Here is a 20,715-nt window from a genome sequence, read left to right as displayed (position 1 = left end):
TCTTCCTGAGGTTACTTCCATTGTTTTTTTTACCCTGTTAAAAGGTTTTTTTTTTTCCATCAACATGTGAAGTTTTTCCTCACTCGAATCGAGGGTCTAAGGACAGAGGATGTTGTTCACTGTACAGATTGTAAAGCCCATTGAGGCAATGTGATTGTGATTTTGGGCTATATAAATAAAATTGATTTGATTTGATTTTGATTTTGATTTGACTTCTGAGATCTAACTTAATTGGCATGGGTAGCATTTGATTTTACCAACAAAAACCATCAAACTAGCTTCAGTAAATGACCATTGAATCACTATTTATGCTGAGTATTTTTTCTGAGGTATAAATAATAATACAAATATGTAGGATCCCTCATTAAGGATTATCTGAAAAAATCTACGCAGGCTCAGTCACCATTTGCCTTTTCTTGTATTGTTATTTGTTACTAAATTCTCTGCACAAAGTTTGTGCACTTCTGGTTCAGACTGTTCTGATGAGCACTGGTAGAACTGAATCAACTGGACAATTATTTACAGACAATAAATTGCAATTAATATTGAAACCAATTCATCATTTAAAATAAAAAAAAAAGATCTCAAATATTCTCCTGTTTCATCTTCTAAAATATAAGGATCAACTGCTTTTGTTAGTATCATATTATTGTAAATTAAATATGTTCATTTGGGTTTTATAAGAAGCAATTTAAAGCTGTTAGCAAGTTAAGATGTTAACATGCTGTACACATTTACAGAAAGTGTAAATGTGAACGTGTTGTGACATATGTGATTACCTAACGTACACCACTCTCTGTGCTGGCGTGGCGACTGGATACATACATGTAATCACGGTCTGTTAGTGAGAGCCGGTTCTTTCCATCCATACTCAGCACTCCTTTAATACCTGTTTAATATTTCATCACACACAGCTGCAGCAGAAAGAGGATTTTTACCCAATAACTGCCTCAGCTAGTGAGCTATTGTTAGCAGACGGTGGACACCGTTTCAGCCTACTCTATACATGTCATAGCACTTATTTTAGACTCCAGGCAGGAGGGACGCTGGAGGGAATATCAGGACTGGACATACAAATAAACAATTAATGCACGTCTCTCACAGCTTTCTCACATTTTACAAATAATTATTCCATCTAGGAAATATTCTGCATATTAATCAACAATTATAACAATAGTTAGTTTAAGATTTTCTTATTTAGTGGGTGAAGCTAAGCAACAATACATGTGATGATGATTCACTGATGAGTCATCTATATTCATCTTGGTCCGCCATGCATAGACAACCTCACCTCACCATGACTGCTAATACTGTATTAACCTACAAACCATTCACAGCAGCCAGATACCGTTCTGAAGGGATAGACTAGATATGAATTTGCTGAGAGCCCAAGGTAATCTGATTACTGTCCTATTCCATTTTCAGACTGCATGGGAAATAATCCTCCGGCTAGTCAAACGAACATAACACAGCCACAGACGGGCATCATGGGTGACACTGGGCCACGCACCGGATGTTGCCTCAACTCTCCAACCTTTCATTTCTATTTTGAGTGAATTATTTTCACTGTTATTTATCACTCTGCTCTGTGGATACTGAACTGATTTTAAAGTCAGGACTAAGGTCATTTTTACTGCATTGTCCACGCAAAAATCCCTTTTAATATCTATTTCTCCCTGACTATTCTTACAATGCAACTTCTTACATAACAGGCTTCAAACCGAGCTTGATTAACCATACACTGTAAAATCAGACAAAGTCAATTTATTAAAACTTACTAGCTTGTTCAACCTGAATTGAATCAATTTCCTGACTTTTTTAAGTTAAGTCAATTTTTGAAATCCTAGCACAATTTTGTACTTTGCAATTGTTGTCATTTTGCTCTAAAGACAACAATATGTGTTATTTTGATACCTTCCTCTACAGTTAAGAAATAACTTAGTGGTTGCAAGTCATGTAGAAACTACATGCAGATTGCTTTTGTTGCAAATGTTTTACTGTTACAGATAAAATTGAGCAAAATACAAATTTGGAATTTAATGCTGACAGACGACAACTTGCAGAGTGATTTCAATCACTTTAACATGACACAACAACAAACTGAACCAAAACACAATGCATAAAAAAAGCCATTTTCCAAACTTGGCACAAAGACACACTGCCACTTCTGTGTCTTTACCATAACATGAGTCACCATCTATCTATAATACAAGGAATCTCTGTCTATCTGTCTGTGTGTGTGTGTGTGTGTGTGTGTGTGTGTGTTCCTCAAATATCTCTGCAGATCAGGATCAGACCGACCTGGGACTTTCAACATGGCTGCTGCGTGGTTCAGTGGTGTGCAATAAGCATTTGCTTGGACTGCAATGATACCGTGAATAAATTATTTCATAAATGCTTTACAAATTCTGCAAGCATTGTCCACCGGAGCCACTACAGTCACGTGCGCACCAGAGCCAATCACTGCACATCGTGGCCACGTGCGCACCAGAGCCAATCACTGCAGAGCTCAAGCCCACGACATACCTTAAAAAAACAAGAGGATTTATACCTGCAGCGGCGCGAGCTGGACCGGGATTTTTCCGGCGGTTCGGTTCCGTTCTGTTCTGTTCTGTGCATCTAAACTGACTGTTGTGGATTAATGAGATTAAACAAGTCCAAGTCTGTTCGGGTCTGAGGAGATCCGGTGATGCCGCGGACAACAAAGTGGGATCGGAATCTGTGGATGTTTGTGTGTAGCTAGCGCTAGCCGCTAGCTTGCGCTAGCTACATGGCCCACCGCCCGAGTCGACGGAGCGGACGCACTGGCACGTCCAAAACCGGATTTAGGGTAAATAATGTCCAACACGCCTTTTCGCGAACATTGCCGTTACGTTTGCTTTGTGTCTGGTGCAGGAAGAAAGAGTAAAAATGTGCTTTTGTCACAAGCGGATTTATACCTGCAGCGGCGCGAGCTGGACCGGGATTTTGCCGGCGGTTCGGTCCCATTCTGTTCTGTTCTGTTCATCTAAACTGACTGTTGTGGATTATAATATTACTATATTATAATTATTAACAAGTATTATAAACAAGTCCGGGCCGAGTCTGTTCGGGTCTGAGGAGATCCGGAGACACGCGGTCAACAAAGTGGGATCAGAATCTGTGGATGTTTGTGTGTAGCTAGCTGCTAGCCGCTAGCCGACCCACACGGCCCACCTCCCAAGTTGACGGAGCGGATGCACCGGCACGTCCAAAACCGGATTTAGGGTAAATAATGTCCAACACGCTTTTGTGCGAACATTGCCGTTACGTTTGCTTTATGTCTGGTGCCGGAAGAAACAGTAAAAATGTGCTTTTGTCACAAAAGTGTCCAAGCAGCAAGTTTGGTTGTTGAGGAACAGGAAGATGTGGGAGGGACATCGGCGGATGATTGACAGCAGCAGTGATGTGTTGGAGACAGCGACAGAGATCGCGAGTTTTGAGAGTTGAGAGATTTGTGACATATAGCGTGTTTGGAGTGTATAGTTAGTGTGTTGTGTAGTGTTTGGTGTGGTGTGTTTAGTGAGTAGTGGAGTCGTGTTGTGAGGCAAACCAAGGAGGAGACGGCTGAATGTGGAACAGGCAGGAATGAGCTGAGGAGCCTGAGGCATTGCCTGCATTTAAATGTGAATAGTTACACATAGCTTTGTAAATTTCAAAAACTTGTGCACCAATTTAGCAAACAACAATTTATATTTGCATTATAACTAATGCAATTGGTCCATTAAACATATTTGTGGTTTTCACAGTAAAAAAACTAACTTTTTCTACTCTGATTTTATGTTATTTTGTGATTTTAGGTCCATAGTGTTAATATAGTACCTTAAAATGAAAAAATAACTGTACAGTCACACATGTGAGGTTGTGCTAAAAATAATTACACCAAGTAAGGCAAGGTAAATAGTTTTTAAGGTGACATATAACAGCCAATTATATCCCTGACGTCCCACCTTCAAACACAGCCTCATTTGGCCATCCATGAAAAAGCTACTTAACCTCCCACTTTTCTATAGGAATACATGCTTCCTAAGGGCAATGCACTAGTATATATAAACAGCATCTCCCTGAAAACAACATCACGAGTCAACATCAGCAGAGAATAACAAAAATAAGAAATATGCGAGTGTCAGTAATTTACAAAACACTTCTCCTCAAGACAGGAAATGGCACCATCTGACAAAACTGACCATTTTATACTTACTGACACTAATTCACAAAATTACTGCTGTCATTCCAGGAAGGATTTAAGTTGATCTGGATCTTGCAAATTCCTAGAAGAACCAGCGAGCAGCTCATACAAATGACACAAGTCTCACTGTCTTCATTTAAAGACATTTTTTTTTAAATTACCCTAGTTTTTGCCAAATGATGCATTTGTGACATCAAATTGGTTGATTTTGTATTTTTCACACACTGGATTTGAGCCGTCATTGTACTTACAATGTGGGCATTGAGTGAGCAAAGCATGATGCTTTACTATATGGGCAAACAACAAAACTGTGTACTTGTGAACACAGCATGAACAAAGACTTACTTTGAGTCAACTATATAGGGAATAATCTTTCCCACTACACATACAGATGGCAAATTCATTATATTGTCAGCTATGCAGTGGACAGTGAGTGATTCGGACACAGCCAGTGTGTTTAGTGCTTCGTATGACTTAGATTATTAGCAGACTGTTTGAGTTAGCTGGAGATGTCTGCTGTAGGGATGCCTGTACCATCTGCAAGGGAGCTGAGTTTATTTTCTGGCACACAAATTGGCCAAAAAAAAAAAAACATTTGAAAAACTCAACCATATTTTTTCAGTTATGCTTTAAAATAATCAAATAAAAACAGTCCAACAACAAGGATTTATCCACTCAGCTGCTAGCTCACCAAGCACCACTTGGCAAACGGTCAGCAGACCGGAGGGTCAAATGAATAAAGGAAACACGCTTTGTTAAATTAAGGTGATTATTTGAAGCTGTAATCATTGTTTAGTTTTCCTTTGGAGCCTTACCACAGTCAACAGACATATTAGCATCTTATGAACTTGAAAACAGCAAAAAACGTTAGCAAACTGTTGCCTACCAAGCCTGCATAAACCAGACATGTAGCAACATTATCACTGATTTGAAGTCATTCTACTGCTGTAACAAAAGCCGTGGCTCCTAAGGATCTATTTTAGGCCAAAGCAAAATTGAATAAAGAAAATTCAGGGATACCAAACTGATTTGTTAAGACGTTATTTACATCCTAGAGCTGCGTCGAGCTTGTGCATCCACTCCAGACAGGCGCGCTACTAGTGCTTTTATCTTAGCAGCTAGTGTACACAATATCTTAACAAATACATGTATAATCTGAGGGCTTCAGAAGGATACACAAGCTGTATGGAGCCATTTTGTGTTCTTTTTAGTTGGTCTTTCACTTTGCAATTGTCTAACATAATGCAACAACTTTTGCAGCTGTGAAGCTCCAGAAAGATTTTGTGGACTACGAAAACTTTACCTGAATTTCCACTGGCATGAGGGTGAGTAGAAAATGACTACATTTTCATTTTTGGGAAAACTTGAGCAGCTAAATGCTCCACCGTGTTCACGAGCTAGCCGCTAACTTTGTCTGTCTGCCATTTAGTGCTGGGCAGGTAGCATTAGTATACAGAGGGTTTATTCTTCAGCTGAATCATTAACCTGCAAACCAAAGTACAACTCAATAAGAGGCTGACACACAGTGAAAGCAAAGCTGACACTGAAATGTTCGCATTTATTGAGACTCTTATTTGTGGCCTCTTGAAAAATGGAAGTCCGATTTTCACTTCTCTTTTCCTTTTTTTTGTCTTTTACATTTCTCTGATGGGTTGCTTGACTGCTGCTTCGCCTTTCCCATGAAGCACACTGGCACCATGACCCACTTTTGACTCCTCAGACATCAATTTCGTGTGATAGCACTGGATTTTCCAGCCAGAGTCCCAAAGGATACGAAAAGAAGAGCAAGCATGCCTCGCTGCTGCCTGCCGGCTTCAGTCTGATGCTACTCAGTTTCCTCATGTTGAAAGCCATGCCTGCAAATGTTTCATGGTTTATGAGATTCAAGGACACACATTTCTCCTTCACTACACAGACTTCACATCTTTTTCATGCTGCATTTAGGAATGTTTTGCATCAGTTTTTGCCAAATTTTGCTCATTCACTGTCTTTCACTTCTATGAGTCACATGAGAAGTAAAATGAAGGCTACTGTGTTGTACAAAGGTGCAACTTGCATCAATATTAAGCTATCAACATCTAGAAATGGGCATTTAATTTTAAGTTTTGAGCATGTAAAGGCTGAGATTAGACATAAGTGGGTTGTTTCCTATCTGCTCACAAACAAAAGGCTGTTGAGTTATGTAGTATTTCATTTCCCCAAATAAATCTTTCAACATAGAGCCAACATTCTCTATATCAGGACCGACCATCTGTCATCCATTACCCAGTCAAACTGCTGTGCAAGCCATATTTAGCCTTGGGTTAGGGTTGGATTAAAGAATAAGATCAGCTTTGGTTGCTTTTCGGGATAATATCTGGAGTTTCCATAAGCCCTCTCGAACGGTGTGAGGATAGCAGCCAGCCAGGCAAGACACTGTAGCACTGGAAGGAAGCTGTTGATAAAATGTAGGTCAGCATTGAAAAGTGGGATGAAGAACAAGATCAGCTACTGGTAAAAAATGTAGGAAGCAGCTGCACAAAGTGTTTTCATATTTTTAGCAAAGACTGTCATTGACTTAAAGTCATTTTGATGTCAGCAAATATGGCTGTAGAACAATTTCAGAAAAGTGAGGGTGGGATTCAACCTGATCAAATGCCAAAATGTTGAGAAAAAAGCCCAAAGGCAAAGCATCTCTGAATATTTAATCTAGTTATGACTGATGCTTTTGATCTATTACATAACTAGATTTACCCCCTTGTGATTTTAGGCCTCCACCAACCAGTCGCGTTGCAGTTTATATTCATGTCTGTCCAGATTCATAATATTTGCACAAAAGACTTTGAGGTAATTTCATCAAAGTGCATAAATGTATCTATTTTTATCTATTCTTTTGTAAAATGGAAGTTATTCCTATACTGACGGGTATATGTGAATCACTTCCGATGAGAAACATACAGAGGACTGATATTGAGCTTCAATGACCTGAAGCCCAATATCAGCAAAACTAATGAGATTTTGGTGGACGACTGTATTCAGACTGATGTTGTTCTGTCAGCCCCTTCAGGAAAATATTGATTTGTCTTTCTAAAGTCAAAATGTCAGTTTCAATTGTCAGAGTCAGTTTCTTGTCCATTCTTGTCCAATAAGCTTGATTGTGATCGGACATAAAGATGCTACAAATTCTTCAACATGGATGCTTCACAGCAGATCGCTGCGATCACCACAGTTTCATGCTGGGCACCAAAAATGTGTCACCAACTCAGTATTGAGTATTTCTGGAGTTATGGTCAAAAATGACATTAAAGGAGCACACCAATCACGATCCACGCAGGATTCATCATCTGTGAGGATGATGATGATGATGATAAAGATGCCATTTACAGTATTGATTCATCGGAAGGTAGTGCTTTTAAATGTGTTGTATCAATGATTGATCAATGATGATCAATGTGAAGAATAAGTATAATTGTGGGGTTTTCCAGAGAGAAGTGAGCCCCTGAAAAGCCCTGATGTGTGTGTTAATTACTGCACTTCTATTCCTTTTCCTATCGTGAACTTTTAGTTCTAGCAAACAGAATCGTACATTCTGATTATTCTGTTCGCTACTCAAGGTTACGCAACTGAGTCAGCTAAAGCTAGTCAGACTGACGCCAACCCTGATGTCAACTGAAGTTTAATCAGTCCCGGGTTCAAAGTGCCATCACATCGTCTGGAGTCAAGCAGCACACTCCTGCTCGTTTGTGGATTATACTGTGACTGCTTTTTAGTTTAGCCCAAAAATGACTTCTTATCCATCTGCTTCAGAACAAACCATCATGAACAGAGCTCTATGAAAGCTGAACATACCGCAGCAAAGTGCATCCGAATGGTCTGATCCATGGTTTGAATGTGTTTTTACATAATATCTAATAATAAAGATTTACTGAAATATTCTGTAACGAGTAATTAAGCTCTGCCCATGCATTTCACTTCTTCAGTTGGAGTCGGAGCCATTTTCCTCGTCTCATGCAGTTCTACATGGTAAGTACAATTAACTAAGTCAAACTTACTGAAGCAATTATAAATTGATGCTGTGAACTGCAGTATGTACAATGAAACATCTACGGAGAATATATATGCTTTACAAAGCCTTGTTTGTTGCCAGGACTGAACAACACATTTGTCCAGGTGATTAACGTTAGCTAGCTAACGTTAATCACCTGGACAAATTTGTCTATGGTAACGTTAGCTAGCTAACCGTTAGTTACTAAAACCGTCTCCAACTTTATCAGTGACGATTTTAAAACAATTAACATGCAAGCTCAAAGCGTTGAAAAACAAAGGTTTGTGTTTTTTACTGTATAAAATCGTGTTTGAGGCTGGAGCTTAAGGTATTTTTTTTTGCCTTCACCGCTGTTGAACATCAAAGGGGGCGCAAAAAGCATGTCCCAACAAGCAGACACACGTTTCACGTGTCTAGTTGTCTGTGTGACCGGGACTTTACTTACTTAATTTACTTTGTCAAACTTTCTTGCATGTCTCAGTAAAAATGCTGGTCCAGGTCAAGTACAGCCAACAGCAGAAGTATGTGAATTAGATGAGGTTGAAGGACGGTTTGACTTTCAGCAATTCCATGAAAAAGGTTCCCATACCCATATTCTTTTAAAACCTCATTCTTCCTTATTGTTGTAGACTATGATTTCTTTACATGCCTTTATCAGACTCTTTCATAAATGGGGGTAAATTGTTAAACATGTTCAGTTCTGCAATGTGTGCCTGATAGAGTGTAAAGCATAATATACACCAAAAAAATTAAATAGCCAATCATCAATTTTCAAATTTGGACTTAAGAGGGAATGGGTTTTGTGAGGGAAAAATGCTCTAGGTCCATTTAATGATTGTACAGTGGTGGATGAATGTATTTAACATGAACAGTCATGCACTGTGAGACAAGAAACAGGGCTGACTTAAAAAGCACATTAACTTTTATCTTACGATCTTTTCCAGTCATCGAGAGATTTTGCCTGCCACCTGATGCAAAAGTTACATACAAGGATGTAACAGGGACAGAAGTTGATGCAGAAATATTCAGCGACCTCGTTGGACAAGGCAATGTGGTGCTGACAGTTTTCTCAAATGACGGTGAGATATAAAGACAGGTATAATCAAGCACTCTACACCCTACAGAATAAAATTATTTACATTTTTCTATTCCTTTAGAATTTTCTGATTGCTCCTTGTCTTCTGCTTCTGAGATGTCTGACTCAAGCTTCAGCTCAAGTGCATCAACTACAATCTTAGATGAGGTCCCTAGCAAGAGACGAAGAATTGAGGATACACGTGATGCTGTTTCTGCTAAACACGTTGGAACAAAGCTTGATTCTCGTGAGTTTCTAAACACTTTCACATTTTTTCTCTAGAGTCTCTAGAAAAGCTGTTCATCACCATGTTTTGCATTCTCATGTTTTTTTGTTTTTTTTATTAGTTGATCGAAGCTGTGCTAAGAGGCAAGTCTGGTGGTGAAGAAGTACTACAGGAGTACCAAGCAACAGAAACCCTAACAGATGCCACAAGAAGACAAATGGTTAACATACTGGTGGCTCACATGGTTGATAATCATGGGTATGTGTGTTTCATATTCCTTTTATTTGTGTCAAATAACTGCATGGCCATTGCATAAATTTAGATCACCAATTTAATATCTCCTCTCAGGCACCTCCCCACTAAAGCAATCAGAGAAGAGTATGCTCTTGGGATAGTGATGCTGTTCCCTTCCCTCAAGGATCCATATGCCAAGAAAGGCTATGTAATAGTCATTATTATTGTTTGCATGACACTTTCATGTCATACTTGCATGTTGTGACGCAAAGCTGTGTGCATGACATTGACATTTGAATTATCGGAGATTTCTTATGAGCTGAGTATGACAACGCATTAAATTTTTTTCATTTCAGGAACACTTCTATGATGCTTCAAGCAGCACAGAAAACAGTCCAAAGGAAGATTCGTAGAGGATCTGCACTGCCACCAAATAGCTCTATTGACTTTTCTCCAGGAGGCCCAAATTTCCAAAGGACTGTTAATGTTGAAAGGCAGCTTGATGGGGATGCTTGCCAAGAGGCCATGTCTTTGCTCAACCATACCACAGACAATTCCCTGATTTTCCAGAAGATGAGAGAAACCTTTCAGCACCGTCAGAAGCTTGTTAATGACCCAGGCAGAAGTGTTGATATCCTCTCCACTTTCCCAAGATTCCTTGATACAAAAGGATTGGTAAGTTTTGAATGAGATGTTTAGAATGGCTTGAAATTTTAAAGTATTTCCTATAGTAGTAGTTTAATATCTTCTTTCTTTAAGGTGGATCAAGACTTCACTCTCCTGTTTGATGACAAGACATCCTCCAGGCTGCTTCAGAAATGAGTTGTGTTCTTCAAGCCAAATGTCATAAAAGAGGCTAAGCGGCTCACTTCAACACCAGAGTTGCGTCGCTTGGTGCAGTCAGCAGAAAGTCCCCCAGGAAGTGATCTTGATGAGGCAACAAGTGAGTTGTATTTGTTGTTTGTGTTTGTTTTAAAGCATTTGCTGTAATTGCAGTTACAGTTACTTCATTCATTATTTTCACGACAATATGATTACATTTAGGAAACAAGAGCACCTGTGAGATAGTTTTATACTATATTTTATTTGTTTTTTCTGTGTCTGAAGGTTGATCTGATTTTTGGGATAAATATAAACAATAAATGGATGACTGTTTAAAACTATTCATAATGCCTCCCTGTTCTCATTCAAACTTGAAAATATTAAACTTGAAGAGTTAATTCTTGTGACTCTTTGTCCTCAGCCTACGACCAAGAACTGGCCTCCCTGTTGTTGCTGTTACGTCTCCTTCCTCCACCACCTGGGGGACCGAAGTCTCCAAAAATTAGTGCATGTGATGCAGTTGAGAGACTTGTAGTCTTTCATAAGGTAATTATATTATTAAGGTGATTATAATAATTTGTCACATGTCACCTCACATGTCACCACATTAGCCACATGTGTAAATGAGGGTTGTTCAAAAGTGGATGAAATTGAAATTAAGTCTTTATAGGCATTCCCATCTTGCACTAGCCAGTGAGAAGATGTTTGAATAGTCACTTCTATAATGTAGTTTTCTCTGTGGCTGCACATTATTCTTGTGTCTAATGTTCAATTTCCTTATCTCATTCCTTATTGTCATGCTGCAGTTTGGAGGAGCATCTCCGCAACCAGCAGGGTCGGCAGCCGTACCTCATCGCTGTTGGGCATCAGAAGAGCAAGATTGACAGCTTCTACATCGCCATGGACAAGCATCTCATCCCATGCCAGGCAAACCGCTCCCTTGGGGCATGTGATGAACTTTTTAAAGCACATTTTGTGTTTAATTTGTCTTATGATGTTGCACTTGAATGAATTTCTACACATTCCTGCAGACAACAGTGTATAACATTGATGTGGGGAAAATGAAGGAGTCACCCGAGTTAGAGACTTGAGAGCCAGACTGCTTAACCAGCAAGTAGCACTCTCACTCTATGAGTAAGAGGCTAAAACAATGCTGACCTGTTTCATGTGTCAGAAACTTTATCCCAGCAGTCAGTAGTTGATTTCACATTTAAGAGTTGAACACAGTTACTATCCCTGACCCAAGTTCAAATTGTTTTGTTCTCAGCAAGGCTGTAGGCATCAGTTCCTAACAAATGCAGGTTTTCAGAAGCATCTTCATAGCAATGTTCAGCAAATTGGTCAAACTTCAACTGTTGCTTGATCCTCTAGTGAGCCAGTTGCAACTTCATCTCAGGCACATGCTTTGGAGGATGAATTTAATCCCCCAAATCAATGTAGCTCTTCCAGTGTTTCTTCGGAGCGCAATGATTCAGGACATACTAAAGATCCAACCAAAGAAATGTGTGCATCCATCGTGGCCAAATTACAGGGGAGTGGAATTTCCAACAGTTTGGTATCCTCAATTGTTTGAGATTTGGAGGAACTAACAAGTGAGATTTGCTCACAAGCAAAGCATACCATTATTTCTGCTTTACCTATAACTGACCCCAACATATCTGTGATAAATGAATCTTTTGAAAAATTTGAAAACCCGTTCACAAATCTGAATACAGAATGGAAACGAAATAAATACTTCAACCAAAAATGGGGAGTTGTCGAGCCAGTAGAATAACACTGGGAGTGAGATATGACAACAGGCGAAATCAGAAATCCGGTACTTATGATCAAGTACCTGTGAAGGATAGTTTTATATATGTGCCGATTTTAGAAACATTGAAGTTCATGTGCAGAAATCCAGACATTTGAGTTTTACTGAAGAAAGTGTGTAGATCAGATAGTTGGGCAGCTTAGCTAGAAATTATATAAGGATTGTGCATTTTATGATAAAAGCGTCAAATTTGGTACACTTGTAGCCAAAGACATATAGAACAAAATTAGATGTGGAGTCACGACGAATTTTCAATATGGCAGCCATCTTGAGACCGCCTGTTTTGAGATTAAATTTCACATTAACAATGGATAATAGGTGATAGAAACATGAAATTTGGTAAGATTATAGCCAGAGAAATGGGGATCAAGACTTTTCAATATGGTGGCCAATTTTCAAAATGGCCACCAGTGACAACTGTTTTTAGATAAAATTTCATATTAACAATGGATAATAAGAGATAGAAGCATCAAATTTGGTAGTTATGCTCAAAGACAGAAAGGAAAAACAATACAGATATGGATCCATCATACATTTTTAATATGGAGACCATTTTTGCAAAATGGCTGCCAGTGACAACTCTTTTTAGATCAATTTTCATAATAATGATGGACATAAATGATATGAGGATATATGTTGGATTTATCTACTAAGCATAGCACTTGGGAACCTTCATTTGAATTACTCCTTTTTCAATATGGTGGCAAAGATGGCAACCAACTACCAAAAATGTTCAAGATGGCGGCCATGCCTGGTCGCCTAGGAAAACAGTGCTTTCAATACAATTGCATTTATCTTATTTGGATATCAGTTAGGGTTAGAGTAAGGTTTAGAGTTAGGGTAGTCTGTGTAGATTTGTGTACATTCACATTTTCACGAAATAAAATTGTCCTAAATAGAGTGGATGTCAAAGCACAACCAGGGCACACTGGTGACACCAAACTGTTGATACTGATGTTGTGGTACTGGCTGTGGCAGTTGCTCAGGGTCTCCAGCCAGAAGATGAGCTATGGTTGGCATTTGGAACTGGAAAGGGTTTTCGATACCTTGCAGCCCATGAAATTGCAGCAGGACTGGGGCCTGAGAAGTCACAAGCACTTCCAGTGTTCCATGCAGTGACCGGCTGTGACACTGTATCCAGCTTTGCTGGCCATGGGAAGAAGACTGCATGGGCTGTATGGACTGTATTTCCAGAACTTACAAATGCCCTGTTAAAAGATGTTATAGCTACAATCGAGAGGTTTGTTATACTGCTATATGACCGAACCAGCCAATGCACAGAAATAGACACTGCAAGGAGGAAGTTATTTGTGAAGAAACAGAATGTGCATTCTATCCAACCGACAAAGGCTGCCCTAGAAGAACATGTCAAGAGAGCAGTTTACCAAGGAGGACATGTGTGGGGTCAGATGCTGGTACCTACACCAGAACTACCTTCACCATGTAAATGGGGCTGTTTAAAGACATCTGAGGGTTATTATGCACCCTTCTGGACATGCCTGTGGGATGCAAGCCAGTCCAGCAATGAATTTGTCTCCTGTCAATGTAAGAAGGGTTGTGTTAGGCAGTGCAGGTGCAAAAAAGCTGCCTTAGAATGCAGCTCTCTGTAACTGTGAAGGGGAGTGCTAAATAGACTTTGGCGCGCTGGACCTACTTAGACTTTTATCATAAAATGCACAATCCTTCTGGTTATCTGCCCCACTAAGAGCCAGACACTTATACTGACTTTTTTGATGGAAGTTATTTTAAAACCCACCCTTTGTTTACAGCAAAAAGACATGCATTACAAATTCAACTATACTATGATGATTTTGAAACAGCCAATCCCCTTGGCTCCAAACGTGGAATTCACAAAATTGGCTGTCTTTTGAAACTTGCAAGAAACTTGCCCCCAAAATTTAATTCGGTTTTGATGAACATTCAGTTGGTATCACTTTTTCACGCACAAGATCTGCACAAGTATGGTTTTGATGTTAAACTGGAACTGTTGATAAATGATATGAAAAAACTGGAAAGCCAAGGGCTGAGTCTTCCATTTTCTGATGAGCAGATATATGGTACAATCTCACACATCACCGGAGATAATCTAGGTATGCACACAATTCTTGGTTTAAATGAGTCATTCAGTAGCCGTCATTTCTGTGGCCTTTGTTTGATTGAGAAAAATGATACTCAAACGGTATACAGTGAGGATGATCCTAAGGTGATCCTTCATGGAAAAGATATGTTTGAAATACATACAGTCTCTACAGTATGAGATCAAATTGCTTTTTGGATATCTCACACAACACTTTATGTCAGAACAGGACTTGCTTTCTACGATTTATAGTTTTGATTATGGATTTTTAGAACGAAAAAACCGTCCCACAAAGATTATTTTGGAGAATGCTGGCAATGGCATTGGTTTGAATTCTATTCAGACATTGTGTCTTGTGAAAAACATCCCACTGTTGTTTGGTGACATTATTCCTGCAGGAAACAAAAACTGGAATTTTTTACTGTTGTTACTTCAAATAATGAACATAGTTTTTTCACCTTCTCTCACTCTAGGTATGACAATATATTTAAAGCATTTGATTGTTGAACACCAAACTATTTAAGCACTTGTATCCACATAGAAACTTGATACCTGAGCATCATTTTATGATCCACCATTACCCATCTTCTATAAGGAAAATTGGCCCCTTGTTACATATGTGGTGTATGAGGTTCGGAGCCAAACACAAGCTGTTTAAAGATTATTTTAAAAATTTCAAAAACATAACCAAATCACTTGCTAAAAAGCATCAGATGGCCATTGCTTTTCGCTGGGAAACTTTCACCCTCAAACAAAATGAGTATGGGCCAATTACATCTTTTTCCCTCAGAGATGAGAATGTGGTCAACAATGAAATGCTTGAAATGATCTTGTCAAAAGATGTTTTCTCAGCTAGCTGGCTTTAAGTTGATAGTGTAGAATATAAAGCTGGACTTGTTATTTGCAGTGCAATGGAAGAAGACATGCCAGTCTTTTGTCAAATAGGTGATATACTTTTGGTTGAAGATCACTTTTATTGTTTGGCAAACAAGCTATTCACAGAGAATTTTGATGATCATCATCATGCATTCAGAGTATTACGAAGTGTGGGAAGGTGTATAATAGAAATGTCTGACCTTAAATTTCATAAACCGTTTGATATTCAAAGCTCATACAATGTTTCAGATGAAAGTTTGTACTTTCTTTATACCTTCATTCACAATGTTTTAATTCAACTGTATGAATGACTGCAAGGGAGAAAAGGCAAAAATAAATGTTATTTTTGAAAATTATTTTGTTTATTGGAATTGATTGTTATAGTTAATATACATATATAATGAAATAAAATTTTTATATAAGAATATATATAATTTAAACATGTTTTCAGTGTAGATAGCTTGACACTTTAGGGAGTGAAATTAAGACTACAAAATAGTAAAAGAAAAATGTAACCGAGCAGTGTTATTTATCTAATCCCTTAGTGTTACTTTAACTCTGTTTTGCGAGTTAAAGAATGAACTCTGGCATAGTGTTAAATGTTTAACTATTTTGAAAGTGTTAATTTAACTTTCGAGAGTGTGGAGCTATATAAACCCTGAAAAAGTGTTGAAATCAACTTTGTGGGAGTTAGATCAACACTGGACTTTTTGCTGTGTGAGCGACTTTACTCTAATCAGTCTGGGATCCGGCTGTGATGTAAGTTGGTTTGAAGGGTCATCACGTCGGCTGAAGTCAAGCAGCACTCTCGTGCTCCTTTATGGATTATGGTTTGACTGCAACTAAATTCAGTCCAAAAAATGACTCGTAATCCAAAATAACAGCAGAGTGTATGAACATGCTTCCTGCTCCGTGTCTGCACGCCACCTGAATGATTAGCTGACATAGTGGTTTTGAAAGCACTTGGTGATTGTCAAACAATGACACGGCTGGGAGCTGTCAGCATGTATTGACCTAACCCTGATCTCTCTCCAGAATTTCTTTGTGCACATTTAAAACTATATTAGCTATCATAACTGAATAATATTGATCAGTTTGATCCAAAAGAGCGGCTGGTTGAGTGTGTCTGTGTTTCTATTGATGGTCTTATCTCAACTTGATGTAACTTTAGTCGTTTACAGTGAGTTTAACATTTTGATCTTCATTACAGAACATTTGAAAAGCATTAACTTGTTGAGCAGCACTGATGATATCCCAGGCTGGAAGTAACTCATTACAGCTACTGTAAGTAAGTAATATTTTGGGGTATTTTTACATGTCTGTATTTTTTCCTGTACTTAAGTATGCACTACCACATGTAATCTACCTCAGTACTTTTTAGGGATGATATGGATTTAGTGAGAAAAGATGGTTACTTGATATTCCACAGCTGTGATAAGATTTTATGGTTAGACTTTTTCTCTTGTTGTGTCAAGAACTGTTTACACCAGCAAAGAAATGTGTAGCTCTTGTCCACATTGTGGTGCAGCAGTTTGACGTTACGAGTGCGACATCAGTGTGCTGGTTCTTCTCTGTGTTTATTGTATTTATTGTGTGTAGATTCTGAACAAAAAACGATTTGACTTTGTATTATAAGCTACAATCTCTTCATCTGCCGGTAACTGGTAATGTACATTTTCTATTACTGAGCCGATAATCAGAACAGAAACGCCTTTGACTGAATGCCTTAAACATCAGCGGCACAAAAGTAACTAATACTCTGAGCAGTGTTCAAGAACAGTACTGAAGGAACAACTAATGACAGGAATGCGATTGTCCACTGATTGTATTTGAACACATGGAGGGGAATATATCTATGACATAATATGACGTGTCCAGTAGTGCAACAACACGTGATGGCAGGTAGATCCAGAAATTAAAGGAAAAGTTCCCAGAAAATATGACAATTCAGTCATTATCTCCTCACCCTCGTGCTGATAGAAAGCCAGGTAAAAAAACATTTCTGGACCTTTACAGCAAAACTGTGTCGCAGCACTCTCAAGAAACAACAGAAGTGGACAGGGACCTGAAAAAAAACTTTAAACAACAACCAAAAAATGGTTCCATACAGCTCTTGTGGTGTGATCCAAGTCTCCTGAAGGCCCACAATCCCAAACTGATGTGAAAAGATGTAATTTACACCTTGCTGCGCAGTACAAGAACCAAAAAAGTAGATCACATCACTTCAGTTCTTAAATCTTTACACTGGCGTCCTGTCTGTCAAAGAAAAGTTAAAAATCCTGCTGTTGGTTTATAAAGCACTGGATGGTTTCTGAACCATCCAGTGCTGTGAGGCCATCAGGTTCAGGTCTGTTTTCAGTCCCTGGAGTCAGAACTAAACATGGAGAAGCAGTGTTCAGTTGTTATGGACCACATATCTGGAACAACTCTCACCAGTTTTAAATCAGGACTGAAGAGCTTTCTGTTTACCGCGGCCTGTCACTGAAGCAATTTTAAAGCTTTGAACTGCTCTGCTACTTTTATTCTGTAGTCATGTCTCTTTTAAACCTGTTCTATTGTACCCTACTTCCCTATTTCTTAACTTGTTTTTATGTTTTGTTTCTTGACGTCTTTTTAAATGTATCTGAAATGCAACTTTTCATTTATATGAATGTTATTTGTACGCCCCTTTAAAACACTTTGAGTTGCCTTGTGTCTGAATTGTTACATACCTTGTAGCTAACACGTGTAGCTTAGCTACTACAGGCAAGATTTCTGCTAAAAGGGTGTAAATAACGTAATTTCATATCAATTTGGGATTGCGCAGCTTTTGAAAACTTGCATTACACAGGATCTGAGATACAAAATTGATTCAAGCTGATGTTCTTTGCACCCTTGATGCGCATTTGAGCATATGCACCCGTTTCAGACGGTTTGTGCACTAACACTTTTAGCCTAGCAGCTACAGGGAAGATTTCGGTTAATAAAGGGTGTGAAAAGAGTCATTTCAAAACAGTTCAGGCTTTTGGGGCTCTTGGAGGCTCAGATTACACCGGACAAGCTGCATGGAGCCATTTCATGTTTCATTCACTCGTTTTTTTTCCATCTACACTGTTTTACTGTCAAGCTCCAGAAATGTTTTGTTGTCTGACCTGGCGTTCCCTCGGTACGCTGGGTGAGCAGGTAATGACAGGATTTTATTTCTTTTCATTTAATATTACACCATCAGCTTTGCTCAATTTTCTCTGAGTATCACTTAAATATTAATGTCATCAAAATGTGAGAATTCATAGAGCATTATTACCAGGACAGCTCCAACAGAAACATCATGTGTATGAATCATGCTGCCTGACTGTACCGAGCTCACAGTGTCTGATCCCTCAGCTTCACCTCGCTCCATCACTGTGTGCCACAAGCCAACAGCTCTCCTTTTTGCCATCCAATCCATAAACCATTAACTGGTGGGCAGTTCTCTACCCTACATCTGTGCTGACCCTTACAAACAATAGTGTGACAAATGCCCTCCCAGCAGGGGTGATGTGTGTTAAACCAGGCCAGTGTGAGTCCCTGAGGCAGCTGCAGGCTCCAGACCCCCTCTCGCCTCAGTCTGGAGGCCCAGCCTGCCCTGCTGCCCTGCTGTCCGCTCTGGACTGTAGCATCCTTTTGCAACATCACTGCAGCATCCTTTCAAGATGTGTCCGGTAAAGTGTGACGGCCTTTCAAGCAGAAGCAGAACCATCCGAGCATAATTATGTGTAGAATGCGATGCGCATCTGGCTGCACCTGAGGCACGAGCACCGACAGCTGGAGGCGTCCCTGCACAACAAGTACAACAAACCTACCACACACACACACACACACACACACACGATGATGCTCGGTGCAGCGGGAGCCTCGTCGTGTGTCTGTAAGACGGCCCTGTGTGCTTCATGCTCCATCCTCGTCATCCTGCCCGAGCAGGCCGAGCGCCGCCGCTTCCGACACGCAGGCTCCACCGACGCTACACGCGCACATTACACAATCTTCTCGTTGTCGTGCACGATGGTGGCGTGCGTGTCTCAAATGTGACCAATCTGATTCGAATAACGAGTCGAATATGTATTCTCGCTCCGCCGCTGCTGAGATGATCAACCTGACTCCAACACCAGGCCCGCTAGTCCCAGTAACTCCCAGTCAGACGACGTAAACCCCCACCACCACCACCACCACCAGCACCACCCCCACCCCCAGCAGCAGAAGCAGCATTCACACACAGCGTCCGTCGCCTTACCTCGTAATCGATCCTCATCGTGCGCGGAGTGCTAATCTGTGGGAAACCGTGTCCATGACATGTTCCTTTTCTTCTTCTTTTTTTCCGGAAGAAATCGCTCCCGTCCGCTGTGAGCTCAGCATCAGCAGCAGCCCGTACAATGAAGCAGTGATGGCCGGTGGTGATGATGCTGGGAGCCCCGCCCTCCTCTCCGTGCAGCCAGGATGAGCTCACTGGTTTCCAGCTCCACGCTCCAGTCAGTGCCGCCGCAGTCCACCAGCGCACTGTTAAAGGGGCACTGTGTAGGTTTGGACAAGAGATTCAAAATATTAAAGAGGTAATAATACAAACTCAGGGATATTTATCCTTTCCATCACTGAATAAACAAGCTCTTCTCAGAGGAAACAAGAAGGGTGGCAGGGTCCGCCACATATAAACAAAGTACAACAACAGTATGAAACGGCCATGAGAACGATGAGAGCTTGTTTATTACATTGTTTAAACACATAAACATCCGTCAATGAGGAAATTTCTCCTCCAATTAAAGTCTTTTCCTAAAACTACGTAAGGCGCCTTTAAAGGAAACCAACAGCCAACAATGTGTGTGTGTGTATGTGTGTTTATATTGAAGGAATGAATAAATATATAAAGACGGAAATAAAGTTTTGGATCAGTGGTAGATACAGAACAACACAAAACTCAAGTGATTTGACCTTTTACTATTTAGGAAAGTCTTTACAACCTTTAAAGCTGACACGTTTAATAAATAACTCAGAATCACATTGAAACAACATGTTTAAATATGACTATCCTACATCAATTTAACCACAGCAGAAGAGTGTTCACACTTGTAACTCTCGTCAGCAGCTCTGTTAACAGCTCTTTAGAAAACCCAAAGCAAAAGACACATATTAAGATTTAAACTGGATTAGTTCCATAATATTTAAGCAACAGAAATACTCTTTAAAAAAGCTTTTTGTGCATGAAACCTACACACAGATTTCAGTTCATATTTGCTCTCTTGGATTGAGAAAAAGCTTTTTGTGCAGTCTGGGACTGACAATGTCTAAACATTCACCCCTTTTTGTATTATGATCATTACATTCCATCACATGGAAGAGAGGATTCGTGTGAGC

The 20,715-nt window shown here is 39.6% G+C and overlaps 1 protein-coding gene across 1 annotated transcript in view; it reads right to left on the bottom strand.

The window, feature by feature from the left end:
* jakmip2 (janus kinase and microtubule interacting protein 2) overlaps positions 1–19,802 on the bottom strand; it is a 54,040-nt gene extending 34,238 nt beyond the window's left edge. Inside the window, exon 1 of the mRNA XM_030437573.1 lies at positions 19,601–19,802. The gene's annotated coding sequence lies outside the window, so the exon portion shown is untranslated. The remainder of the gene's footprint in view (positions 1–19,600) is intronic.
* Between the last annotated feature and the right edge of the window lie 913 nt (positions 19,803–20,715).

The sequence above is a fragment of the Sparus aurata genome, chromosome 13 (genome assembly GCF_900880675.1).
Source record: "Sparus aurata chromosome 13, fSpaAur1.1, whole genome shotgun sequence".
Taxonomy (NCBI): Eukaryota; Metazoa; Chordata; class Actinopteri; order Spariformes; family Sparidae; genus Sparus; species Sparus aurata.
This window is presented reverse-complemented; position numbering and strand designations above follow the sequence as displayed.